The sequence below is a fragment of the Sceloporus undulatus genome, chromosome 5, assembly GCF_019175285.1.
Source record: "Sceloporus undulatus isolate JIND9_A2432 ecotype Alabama chromosome 5, SceUnd_v1.1, whole genome shotgun sequence".
NCBI classification, from domain to species: Eukaryota; Metazoa; Chordata; class Lepidosauria; order Squamata; family Phrynosomatidae; genus Sceloporus; species Sceloporus undulatus.
In genome coordinates, this window is record NC_056526.1 from 3,185,238 (window position 1) to 3,197,694 (window position 12,457).

At 42.4% G+C, this 12,457-nt stretch overlaps 1 protein-coding gene across 1 annotated transcript in view; it reads left to right on the forward strand.

Annotated features, from left to right (window-relative positions):
- Positions 1-477: 477 nt before the first annotated feature.
- Positions 478-12,457, forward strand: part of IRF5 (interferon regulatory factor 5) — a 55,416-nt gene continuing 43,436 nt past the window's right edge. Inside the window, exon 1 of the mRNA XM_042470928.1 lies at positions 478-548. The gene's annotated coding sequence lies outside the window, so the exon portion shown is untranslated. The remainder of the gene's footprint in view (positions 549-12,457) is intronic.

The window sequence follows — 12,457 nt, forward strand, 5'->3', positions numbered from 1 at the left end:
ATAGATAATATATACGTAATTATATATATAAATATAGTTTATAATATTATTAGTACACATATATTATATTATCTATATTATACATTATATATGTGTGTATACATATATATATAGATAGATAGATAGATAGATAGATAGAGAGAGAGAGTTAATTATATATAGACTATATAATATGGGGATGCTGGTGTGTGTAGTCTAAAAAGGGATCTGATGGCAAGGGGATGCTGGAGTTTGTAGTCTAAAATAGCGAACCAGTGGCAGGGGATGCTGGTGTTTGTAGTCCAAAACAAAGGCACTGGCCAAGTGCCTTAGTCCCTCAGCGCAGGCGGGAGGCTCCATTTCCCAGCCCAGAGGGGCGTGGCTTGAGGCTCCAGGTGAGGGGGCGGAGCCAGGCCCAGGTGAGAGCCGCTCAGTCAGGCGAAGGGGCGGGGCTTCCTCCCCGTGGTGGGCGTGGCCGCGGGGCAGCCTGCGCGAGGGGGCGTGGCCTGTTCCTTCCCAGGTGAGGGCCAAGCTGGGCCGCGGGAGCCAGGTGCGGGCAGGTGAGACAGGTGCGGGCTTTCCTCCTCCCCTGGGCCACTCGGGGATCCAGGATTTGGGGGCTGGAGACCCCGGGGGAGACCCTCGGAGGGGCGGAGGAGCCAGACCCACTTGACCCCTCGGGGCCCGGCCGCCTTTCCTTCCGTCGGGGAGCGGGGCAGAACGGCTCCTCCCCACGGAAGCCACGGAGGAGAAGCAGCAGCAGCAAGCAGCCAGACGGACAGGAGACCGGGGACAGGGACAGGGACAGGTAGGTGGGCACCTTCCCTCAATGCCACCAGTCACATATATAAATGTGGGTTTAGATCTAAATATATCGGGAGTTGTTTTATTTTATTTATTTTGGCAAGATTTGTCCAGAGGAGGTTTGCCATTGCCATCCCCGGAGGCTGAGAGAGTGTGACCTGTGATATATATGTGTGTATGACACACACATACATTCAGTGTATACAACGGAGAATATATAAATGTGTAATATATGTATCTTTCATATCCTCTATATATCCTCCTTTGCAGCCTTTGTATGTACACACATATCACACATACATCACACACCACACTCTCTCAGCCTCTGAGGATGCGATATGTAATATGTGTCTGTATATATAAAAAGTATACAAAAGAGGATATGTAAAGGTAATGAAAGATTCATTTATTTGTACTTTGTGTATGCATATATACAAAACATTCAAAGGAGGATATATAGTGGATATGAACAGTACATTTATTTGTAATATGTGCTTGATATAAATCAATTTTATTTATTTATATCATGCCCATATTACAAATATGAGAGAGTGTGACTTGGGCGCGTATCATAAATTTTAATGTGTGTATTTAAATATATTGTGGTTGTCGGGTGCCTTCAAGTCGTTTTGGGTTTGTGGCGAACCTATTATGGGGCTTTTCTTGGCAAGTTTTGTTCAGCAAGTTTTGCCATTGCCTTCTTCTGAGGCTGAGAGAGTGTGACTTGCCCAATGCCACCCAGTAGGTTTCCATGGCTGAGTAGTGATTCAAACCTGGGTCTTCTGGAGTCCTAATCTAAGATGCAAAACAACTTTTCTTCCAACAAGCCAGCGGAGGTTAAAGAAGGAAAGGATTTAATAGTCTTGAGCTGCTTTGTGGTTTTTAAAAATAAAGATTTTTAATGGCAGATGGGGTCTAGAAATGACTTATAGAAATCTGCCGCTTGTGGCCACCGTCCAGGTCCTCTTCCAGGCTGATACTTAATGTTTCAGTTGTTGTTGTTGTTATTATTATTATTATTATTATTATTATTAAAGTAAAGCTGTTAACCTTTGCAATGACAAAACAGGAAATCATATTTGAGGTTCAATTCTATATATTTCTTTCCAAATAAAGGGTTTATCTCTTCAGTGGCCCAAAATAGAAAAGAAAGAGACCAGAAATGCAAATTGAATTTTACTTCCAGTCCTTATAAATAAATTGAAGCTTTTAATCTCTCAAGGGGCAAAATGGAAAACCAATGTTAGGGTCAACCCTTGCGAAAATGTTTTCTCACAGTAAATCAAATACAGTATGTTCTCTCTCTATATATATAATAAATATTATATATTAATAATATATAAGAGGAAGAGAGGACAAATTTGGTTTAGTGTTTTGCCACCAAAATAACATTTTTGCAAGGGGTTTGTGCTCTCTTTGTGTGATAGAGAGATATTATATATTAATACATTATAGAGAGAGAGAAAGACTATGATTAATGAACAGAATGAATTAAATTAACGATAATTGGGAAACTGATAATATTTTGAGTGTGACTTTGTGGCTCCTTTTAAAACGTAGAGGGATTCAGAATTCGCGTGACCTTTGCTTTTCAATTTAAATTTTCACATGAAGCTGAGCAAAAGGGGAAGGAAGTGAAGTTCTCCATCTTGCCCCAGCGGAAAGGTTGCAAATTAGAAATAAATCACAGATCGAGGTCCTAGTTCCCAGTGAATATTTCATAGAATCATCGAGTTGGAAGAGACCGCAAGGGCCATGCAGTCCAACCCCATTCTGCCATGCAGGAACTCTCAATCAAAACACTCCCAACAGATGGTCATCCAACCTCTGCTTAAAAACTTCTAAGGAAGGAGACTCCACTACACTCTGAGGAAGGAGTTTATTCCACTGTTGAACAGCCCTTACTCTCAGGAAGTTCCTTCTAATGTTGAGGTGGAATCTCTTTTCCTGCAGCTTGCATCCATTGCTCTGGATCCTAGTCTCTGGAGCAGCAGAAAACAAGCCTGCTCCCTCCTCAATATGACATCTCTTCAAATATTTAAAAAGGGCTATCATATCACCTCTGAACCTTCTCCTCTCCAGGCTAAACATCCCCAGCTCCCTAAGTCGTTCCTCATAGGGCTTTATGGTTTCCAAACCCTTCACCATTTTAGTCGCCCTCCTTTGGACACCTCATTTAAACTCACTGGGTGACCCTGTTCCACAAGTTGAACATGAGTCAATAGTGTGATGCAGCAACCAAAAAGGCCAATGCGATTTTAGGCTGCATCAATAGAAGTATAGTGTCTAGATCAAGGGAAGAAATAGTGCCACTGTGTTCTGCTTCAGTCAGGCCCCACTTGGAATAATCCTGTGTCCAGTTCTGGGCAAAACAATTCAAAAATGATGTTGAGAAACTGAAGTGTGTCCAAAGGGTCTAGAAACCATACCTTATGAGGAGAGATTCAGGGATCTGGGAATGTTTAGCCTGGAGAAGAAAAGGTTAAGATGTGATATGATAGCCCTGTTTAAATATTTGAAGAGATGTCATATTGAGGAGGGAACAAGCTTGTTTTCTGCTGCTCCAGAGAATAGGACCCGGAACAATGGATGCAAGATGAAGGAAAAGAGATTCCAGCTCAACATTAGGAGGAACTTCCTGAGAGTAAGGGCTGTTCGACAGTGGAACACATGGAGTCTCTTTCCTTGGAGGCCTTTAAACAGAGGCTGGATGGCCATCTGCCGGGGATGCTTTGATTGAGAGTTCCTGCATGGCAGAATGGGGTTGAACTGGGTGGCCCTAGCCTTGTGGTCCCTTCTAACTCTATGTTTCTATGAACAGGAAGCAAGCCATGTACATGCGACTTTGAGGTTTTTGCAGAAAATCATACAAATGTGGGATTGGAAGGGATATCCAAAGATCAGTTAGTCCAAACCCATGTTAATGCTGAGTTCCATTTGGAACAATGTCCTGGGGGTGGTGTGTTGTTTTAATCTGTATATCATTTTTAAGTGCTTTTATCTTTTTAATTGTATTCTGTTTTTTAAACAATTGATCCATTTTAATTTTGCAACAGTTTAATTCTCTTTCAGTTGTCACTTCTGTGATGTTTTTAACTGTATTGTTGTAAGTTTTTAACTGTACGTTTTTCTACTGTAAGCCGCTTTGGGTCCCAGTTCTGGAGAAAAGCAGGAGACAAATTAACATAACATAATATAATATAATCCAGTATAATAAATAAATAAACTCAGTTACAACATCCCTGAGAGGTGGGCATGAAGGGGGGAAAGTCCACCACCTTCTTGGAGGGTGCGTCTACACTGTAGTTTGACACAACTTCAAGTGCTGCAGCGCAATTTTACGGAATCCTGGGATTTGTAGTTTTGCAAGGTCTTGAGCCCTCTCTGCCAAAGAATGCTGGTGCAAAACTACAAACCCCAGGATTCTCTAGGATGGAACCGCGGCGGTTAAAATGGTGTCGAACTGCATTATTTCAGCAGTGTAGATGCACCCAGAGAAGGCTAAAGATGTTAAAAACTTACAAAAACTACAAATCTCAGCTTTCTGTGGGATTGAGCCATGGCAGTTCAAGTTGTTTTGAACAACATTATTCCTACAGTGTAGATGCACCCAGAGGAGGCTAAAGACCCTGTAAAACTATAAATCCCAGGATCTGAACTGTGCTACGGCAGTTTAAGTGGTGTCAAACTGCATTATTCCTACAGAGTAGATGCACCCAGAGGAGGCTAAAGACCTTGTAAAACTACAAATCCCAGCTTTCTGTAGGATGGTGCCGTGGCAGTTCAAGTCGTGTCAAACTGCATTATTTCTGCAGTGCAGATGCACCCTGAGTCTGATGCCGCACATCGCAGGTTCTCCTCCCTTCCTCCCTCCGCCCCAAGATGCCGATTGTGTTTGTGTGTCAATAAGGATGGATTTTTTGTGTGCCAATCTCTCTGGTTCTTAATCTGGAGAGTAAGAGGAAAAGCATGGGAGCCCTTATCTTTCAAATGATGGAAAGTCAAATGTTAGGAAGGATGGGCTCACTGGGAGTTTCACTCTATTCTCTGGCTGCTTTTGATAATGAGATAATACATAAACTGGGATATAAGGGATGGAGTGGCTTTCCTTGGTCAAAAGACATGTTGATACAACTGTTGTGTAGAGTTACAATAACACACAGGTGACAATTTTATTGCAGTTTTCTACATTCTTGTAAGCCTCCTTGAGTCCTGGCATAAATCTGCACTGCAGAGTTGTTGTGGTTGTTGTTAAACTTTCTTTAATCATTTTATTTGGTACAGTTAAAAGTGCATTTAACAATTCAAACATCGGGCACAGAAACAATACGAACAACAATCACACAAACCAAAAGCTATACATGAGTGTGTGTTTACATATATATATATATATATATGTATACAGTATAAAAAGAGTAAAAATACATAAATATATATTTATATATATATATATATATATATATATATATTCAAACACACACACACAAACATATATATATGGACATAAAAGTAGTTCAATTTCTTTTTTAAATTTAAGTGTTCTTCCATTGAATTGAAAGATATCTCACTACTCTATATTAGGTGAATGGCAGTTTTCTAAGGAAGTAAAATTGGATCCCCAGTTTTGGGATACAAATTAATATAACAAACAAATTGTGAGAGGCATCCAGGCTGTTCTTTGAGCTCTTGCACAAGAAAGGAGTTTGCATGTTCTGGCTCAAACTGCCTCTCAGAAACGGCTCTGATTTTGCAGATACGGAGCAAAAGGAGAAGTGAGTGAGCAGTCGTCCTTTTTCAGAAACGTATTTTTAATGCAAGGCGAGTAACGCAATGGGGAGAGGAGGCGCCCATCTGGAATAGCGGAAGAGAAACCTCTCTCTGAACCCATGGTGAAGAAGGGACAACTTGCTCTTCGGCTTGGTTGCCAAAGTACATCTGGAAGAGAAATCCTGCTTTAAAAGCAGGCAACCTCCCTAGATTTCCCGAAAACCTTTTCTGAAGTATTTATTTTATGGTTTATTTCTGCATTGCCTCCCGGCTCACAAGGGCTCTGGAGGCGATGAACAAATAACAGCCAATTAAATCAAGTCTTGTTATTGTTGTGTGCCTTCAAGTCATTCTGACTTTGGTGACTCTGAGGTTTTCCTGGGAAGATTTCTTCCGGGGAAGTCTGCCCTTGCCTTCCCCTGAAGCTGAGAGAGTGTGACTTGGCCAATGTTACCCAGTGGGTTTTGATGGTCAAGCTGGGATTCAAACCCTGATCTCCAGAGTCCTGTCCAACACCTAAACCACTATGTCACAGTTGCTCACCATTAAATCAATACAAAGATAAAAACCTTCAAATGTTAGAGTATTTAAAACACAGAGAGCCAGTGTGGTGTAGTAGTTTAGGCAGTGGACCAGGGTTCAAATCCTGGCTTGGCCATGGAAACCCACTGGGTGACCTTAGGCAAGTCACACTTTCTCAGCCTTGGTGGAAGGCAATGGCAAACTTCGTCTGAACAAATCTTGCCAAGAAAACCCCAGGATCTGGCGGTCTTAAGGTTGCCATAAGTCAGAAGTGATATTCTTGGGCTCCAGGTCTGCAGATGAAGCCACAAAGCCAGTTCTTTCCTTTCCTTTCCTTTCCTTTCCTTCTGGGAAACGGTGGCACCCTGTAATGTTGGGGGTGCACAGCTAGCTTTGGAGAAGAAGGCCTTTGGGGCCAGTTTCTCCTATCCCAAAAGGATTCCTGGCAGCCGGTTCCAGATCATCCCTGGGCAATGCTTATCTCCTTTGACCTTTTCTCCCCTCCACCTTTCTTTTCTTTGCAATGTTTAAACTGAAACTTGTGCGGGGAGAAAGAAAAAAGGGAGTGATGGTGAGTGAGCTTAATGTAGTGAGAAGTTAATAGCCCTGATCTCTGGGTTTGTTTGTTAAAGGGACACTCAGGGATCAATAAAAGTGTTGGACAAGCGCTGCACATTTTGCACAGCAATAAAAGTGTTGGATAAACTTTGCACACTGCCTTTTGCAACCCATAACAAAACCTGGAGGCAAAGAGAGGGCAGGTTTTATGGGGCCAGCTTTGGAAGGCATCACACACATGCCTCCCAATTCTCCACTTGTTGTCTAATTCCTTTTCAGACAGGGATGGGAAGGTTCCCCACTCCCTGAACCACACAGAGGGCCTTCACTGTTGAGTTCTGGTGCGCTGGAAGCAATAGCTCATCATTTTAAATTACCATTTTGGATGATATTCAGTCAACTTTTTTGTGGAGGGATTTAAGGGTTTGAACAGTGGGAAGAAGCTAACAATCAGACTTGCAGCTGGGTTTTGGGCAGGTGACCTGCTGTCCAGTGGCATCACTAAGGTTGGTGCCACCTGGTGAGGTAACTCATGGTGTCATCCCCCCATTGACCATCACCTCTCATACCACACATACAGAAACCTTAGGGGCTGTGCACACAGCCCCTAAGGGACAACACAATGCTGCCCCTTTCCTGGATGGATTGGGGCCATGGCTACTGCACGCCACGACCCCAATCCAACCTTTCCAGGGTGCGGTAGCTATGGCGCCACAGCTACACGGTGGTCCTTTGGTGTGCGTCATGTGGACGCAGCACCAGAGGAGCATGGTGATGCCACACACCATGTGGAGTGGTGCGCAGCATCAGGGTGCCCAGGGGGCAGAGTCAGGATGCGCAGCATATGGATGTGATGCCCCAACTCCACCCCAGGCTGGCCTTAATGGGCGATCTGAAGAGCCCCTTAGTCATGCTTTTTGTAGTAATGGTATTTGTAAATCCTAATTACTGTATGTCATTCAATCATACAATAGAATCATGGAATTGGAAAAGACCTTAGGAACCAACAAATCTGACCCCTGCCATGTGTCCAGGTTTGGGCACCACAATTCAAAAAGGCTGTTGAGAAGCTGGAGAGTGTCCATAGGAGGGCAACCAAAAGAAGTATAGTGTCTAGGTCAGTGATTCCCAAAGTATGGTCCTCCATGTTTTTTGGACTTCAATTCCCAGGAGCCCCAACCAGCTTGGCCAAGAGTCAGAAATTCTGGAAGTTGAAGTCCAAAACATCCAGACCAAAGTCTGGGAACCATTGGCCTAGAACAAGGGCAGTAATAGTACCCCTTTATTCTGCTTTGGTTAGACCTCACCTGGAATATTGTGCCTAGTTCTAGGCACCACAATTCAAGAAGGATGTTGAGAAGCTGGAACGTGTCCAGAGGAGGGCAACCAAAAGAAGTATAGCGTCAGATTGAAAGCAGTAATAGTACCTCTCTATTCTGCTTTTGTCAGACCTCACCTGGAATATTGTGTCCAGTTCTGGATATCACAGTTGAAGAAGGACACTGGCAACTTGGAGCACATCCAGAGAAGGGCAACCAAAATGGTGAAAGATTTGGAGACCATCAAGTCTTCTGAAGATCAGCTTAGGGAGCTGGGTATGTTTAGCCTGGGGAAGAGAAAGAAGGTTAAGAGGTGATACGATAGCCCTGTTTAAACATTTGAAGGGGTATCATATTAAGGATAGAGCAAGCTTGTTTTCTGTTGCTCCAGAGAATAGAACACAGAGCAATTTCACCTAAACATTAGGAAGAACTTCCTGACAGTAAGAACTGTTTAATGATGGGAAACACGGCTGCCTTGGAGTGTAGTGGGGCCTCCTCCTTTGGAAGTCTTCAGACAGAGACTGGATGGCCATCTGGGGGGGGTGCTTTGGGTTGTAATGGCAATAGTTGTGAAATAAATAGCTTTCTTGGTGGCTGCCCATAAACTCTGGAACTCACTTCCCGTGGAGGAGGCCAGAATTGTTTTGGAGGACCTAGAGATTCCTAGAGAGAACATATTAATCAAATCGGCAAATACAAATCAAATCTGCAAAAGTCAAAGGTGCAAATGGGGCGGGCCAACTGTATTTTCTTATTTAGCTTCCTGCTTCCCTCCCAGGCGTTGTGGTTCAGGACTCACCTTCCGCTCTGCTTCGCATCCACCTTCTGCCTAGAAGCATGCAGAATATATGAAGCGTTTCTCATTACGTCTCCCTAAGTAAATGAGCAGGAATAATCGTCTCATTTCACTTTGTTCTCGGAACAGCCAATTTAGCAAAGATTTCTGTCTCCGTTTCCAAACAGGACAATATGTTCTCTCAGGGTCTGTATGTCTGTTTGTTTGAATAATAACCTTTAATGCTTGATGACATCACCAGGTTTTGGCCAGGAAAACTCAGGGCCTGGGACACTCCTGAACCTGTTGTTTGTGGCCGTGTGTCTTCATGTTGCTTCTAACTTATGGCCACCCTAAGGCCAACCTATTGTGGGGCTTTCTTTGCAAAATTTGTTCAGAGGGTTTTTTGCCATTGCCTTCCCCTGAGGCTGAGAGAGTGTGACTTGCCCAAGGTCACACAGTGGGTTTTCATGGCCTAGCAGGGATTTGAACCCTGGTCTCCAGAGTTGTAGTCCAACGCTCAAACCACTACACCAGGCTGGCTCTCACAAATCCTGAACTAGCAACCCTAAAAACAAGGGGAAACGAAATTATGGAGTTTATCACACTGGGCCTAATTTCGGCATTAAAGGGAGATTAAAGTGCATTTAAAGCATCCTGCAAATAAACCAAAAATGGCAGTTAATTGTGTGAATGATTAACACATGCAGTTGCGCGAAAAAAGTGATATCGGAAATGCAAAAGGTGCGCATTGATGCTTCCTTGTGACCACTTTAATTGTGAATTTTGTGTGATGGCGTATGAAATCATTTCATGTAATTATGCAATTTCCCCGGGATATTCACGGGATAAACTCCTGATCTCCTTCACGTGACAAACTCCTAAGAGTACTAGTCTTCACAACAAGGAAGATGTAACTATGGAGAAGGAAGAACAGAAATGGACTGTTATGGGTATGAGCTGTACAGTTACAAACTTCATAGATGTCTAGGTTTGGCAGTTAATGCAGATTAAAAAATCACTTATCTGAAGTCGAAGGCTTTCACGGCCGGCATCCATAGTTGTTTGTGGGTTTTGGGGCTATGCAGCCATGTTCTAGAAGAGTTCATTCCTGACGCTTTGCCAGCATCAGTGGCTGCCAGCCACAGATGCTTGCAAAACGTCAGGAATAAACTCTTCTAGAATATGGCCACAGAGCCCCCAAAACCACCAACTTCAGGCAGGCGACTCCCTCTGGTAGTATTGGTCTTATTTTCTAATGAAAAATACTACCCTTAGATGTGTTTAGATTAAAAGGGGACACAAAGAACAATTTCGGAAGAACAAGTTCATCAGCTCTCAGTGCCATCACTTCCCCTGTAATGAAGTGTAGAGAAATGCTATCAAGGCAAGTAATGTTTAAGTGTGCTTTCTTGGTGCGCCTGTGCTCTGTTTTGGGTCTGATTATACAGAGGGACAGATAAACAGAGGAAATGAGGTATGACCCTGTGATACATTTTTGGCATAGGGAGAAAACGTCAACCAAGGGCCAGAGCGGATGGAAAGAAATCTTAGCTTTTGCTGCCGTTTTTGAAAAGCAAGCTGCTGCTTCTTATGGCTGTGAGAGTGTGTAGGTGTTCAACCAGCACCTTCATTCTCCTTTACTTCATCTTCCTTTAGGCCTTTTTCAGTAGAAATAAACTGCTTCCATGGTGTGTGTTGCTGAGGAATTGTCAATGTTAAAATGAAGAATCATTGTAGAGCTGGAAGGGGTCCCCAGAGGCCATCAATGCAAGATCTCCAGCTGCAATATTCCCAGTAAAGGAACTGTCCAGCGTCCTTTTGGACAGTGCAGACACAACAGTAGGGTTTCATAAAGGAAAAAAAATAGGACTCATAATAGCTAATGGAAAGTGGTTTGTTTCCAAGAGAGAGTTTTTAAGGAAAATTTGTGGAAAAGTAGCATCTTGGAGATTGAATTCTGGAGTCTATGCTGGGATATACTGTATAGTTCACCACAACTAAGGGAGATATATGGAAACAGCTTTAAAAAATCGTCTTTCCCCCATCCTTGGTATTCTGTTACTTTTTCTGCTACCGTTGTTATTTAGTTCCTTTCCCACCAGCATTGCTTTCCAATCAGCTTCAGCAGTTTTTCCTATTTGCATGCCGTATTGTGGCAGCTATTATCAATGACTTGCGGTAATAAAGTCTTGGCATCGGAGCTGGGAAGATCAGAGAAAGCACTACTTCATCAATTGTGAAACTGCCTGTCAGCCTCCGCTATCAGAAACCTTTTCACTGCAACAGTTTGTCAGGACCTGAAGAAACATATGGACTCCCTTTGGGATGCACTGCTCTCTATAGAACCCTGTATATGTTCAGAATTACAGCTATGTGGTTACTGTATATATATGATTTATTAGTGTGTATATATATGGTTATAATTATTATTATTACACACAGGTTAAAGCGGTAGTTTTATTCCATGGACATAGTATTCCTTTGATATATCACAGTTTGGCTTCTTTGTAAAGGCATCCGAGGAGGAGACCCCACCACTTCTCCAGGCAATTGCCTCCATTGTTTGAATCCCTCTGACTGTCAAGAAGTTCCTTTTAATGGTCAATCAAAATCTAACCTTCTGTAACTTCACAAGACCATTAGACCCCAATTCTACTCTCGAGGGTGTTAATAATAATAATAATAATAATAATAATAATACATTTTATTTGTATACCGCTTTTCCATAGATCCTTTATCACACAAAGGAGATTGGGAGTTTAGCCTGTGAATATCCTAGAAAAATCATGTAATTACGCAAAACGATTTCACACAAAGTCGCACAAAACCCACCATTAAAGTGGTCACAAAGAAGCATTAATGCGCATCTTTTTACTTTTGGGATTTCAGTGACGATGCATTTCTGATATCACTTTACTTGCGCAATTGTGTGATAATCATTCACGCAATTACTCACCATTTCTGCTTCATTTGCGGGATACTTTAAATGCGCTTTAATCTCTCTTTAATGCTGAAATCAAGTGATAAACTCTTATGGCAGCAAGGAAGCGCTTGGGATATTTCAAGACAGCAATCATTTCACCCGTCAGTCTTCTCTTCACCAGGATGAACATCTCCAACTCCTTCAACCTTTTCCCAATATATTTATTTATTAATTTATTATGTTCATTTGTATCCCGCTTTTCTCCCAAAATTGGGAGCCCAAGTGGCTTACAATCTAAAAACATACAGTGAAAAACTTACAAAAGTGACAATTAAAATAGAATTAAACTGTTGCAAATTTAAAACAGATCAATCGTTTAAAAAATAAATTGCAATTAAAAAGATAAAAGCATTTAAAAACTGTACACATTAAAACAACACACCACCCCAGGACGCTGTTTAGGCGCTTTCTCCTTTTATGTGTAAACATTTCTTCTTTTTGCTTCCCATATCTCTTATCATCCTCCTTGCCCTTCTCTGAACTTGTTCCAACTTGCCGATATCCTTCTTAAAAGGAGGCTCCCAGAAAGAAATATTGAGAGCTGCACTGGATCAATTCAAGGACTCTCAATCCAAAACGGTACAGTTCAGTTTACTCTTTGAGAGGAAAATGCCCCTCTTTGTGCAGTTAAAATGGCTTTGGCCTTTTGTGCTGTCGTGTCACACTGTTGGCTCATAGTCGATTTCTTTCCTGCCCTAATCTCTCAACTTTTTTAGATTTGTTATGGTTAACTGCCATCAGTTT